Source organism: Desmodus rotundus, chromosome 1 (genome assembly GCF_022682495.2).
Source record: "Desmodus rotundus isolate HL8 chromosome 1, HLdesRot8A.1, whole genome shotgun sequence".
In the NCBI taxonomy this organism is placed as follows: Eukaryota; Metazoa; Chordata; class Mammalia; order Chiroptera; family Phyllostomidae; genus Desmodus; species Desmodus rotundus.
Window position 1 is genome coordinate 169,177,057 of NC_071387.1, and position 1,229 is coordinate 169,178,285.

General features: G+C 45.6%; 1 pseudogene; it reads right to left on the reverse strand.

Moving 5' to 3' along the window:
• Nucleotides 1-438: 438 nt before the first annotated feature.
• Nucleotides 439-689, reverse strand: LOC112320987 (ubiquitin-like protein NEDD8 pseudogene; annotated as a pseudogene).
• Nucleotides 690-1,229: the final 540 nt, after the last annotated feature.

The window sequence follows — 1,229 nt, forward strand, 5'->3', positions numbered from 1 at the left end:
CCGCAACAGAACAACCACATCACTATCGATACAAAATGGGAAAACCATTTCAATGGCATTGACCATGACTAGTCTTAGAAGAGGTTGGTCAACGTTCAGCTTTTCCAATTCCTCTCTGGAATGCTGTGGATATTTACTGGTTTTGGTCACTCAGCATCAAAACCCTTAAAAATGCCTGGATACCAAACTTTATTTTTTTCTTTTATATTTTATTGTATTGAGAACCAGGGATACCACCATAAGAGATGGAAGCATGTAGGTCTGCAGACTAAAACCCAGTAGCCAGCAAGGGCCCTTTGGGCCAGGAACACGGCATCCCGGGGTCTTCCCAGGCTCCCAGGAGTGGGGGCAGTCACTCTGGTGTCCCAGACAGTGATAGGATATATGACGCCTCCTTACAAGGGACAGGGTAAAGAGGTAAGCTGGATAGAGGGTCCGTCACTGCCTAAGACCACCTCCTCCTCTTAGAGCCCACACCAGAAGGAGAACTGAACCTCCCTGGGTTTTGCAACCAGCTGCTGTCCCCTCATTATTTATCTGTTTACTACTGTAGATGAGCCGCTGCCACTGGTGGGGAGGGGGGTTCCCATTCTCTCTTCCCCATGTTCCTTGATTCTCTCCACCTTGTCTGTGGGCTCAGTGTCAATCTCAATCTCCTTTCCAGTCAGTGTCTTCACTTCAATTAGCATCTTCTTCCAAGACTGGGGCTGCACACAGATAAACGGCTGCTTCCACCATTGAGATCGCCACTGCTGCTCCTCAGCACTCCGCCTGTTGGGCACCAAACTTTAAATAGTGCATCTCCTGTATACATTCCCCAGAAATAGAGATGAACTGAGGCAAAAATGAACCATAGAACCACAGAACCACAGAAAATACTTAATGCTTCCTTTGGATAGCCAGAGAATTGGCAGGAGCAAGATGGGGAAGTGGTGGAAAAAAAGAGATGGTTGGAGGAAAACTATACAGACACACACTAGAGACTTAAGCCCAGCTTATGAGACTATCTGTGCCCACAGGCATTGGTTTGGAAGCATTCTGTGATGACCAGGTTGTCCTATGAATGCTATAAAAATTGAGGCAAGCATATCAAAGAAATCCTTAATAAATGGACAGACAAATACTATTAGATTTAAAAAGTTGAATATTATAACCAATAACTCAGCCCAGCCTCACTCCTGATAGCAGCCTCAGATCCATATATCCAACTGCCTACTCAGCATCTTCAT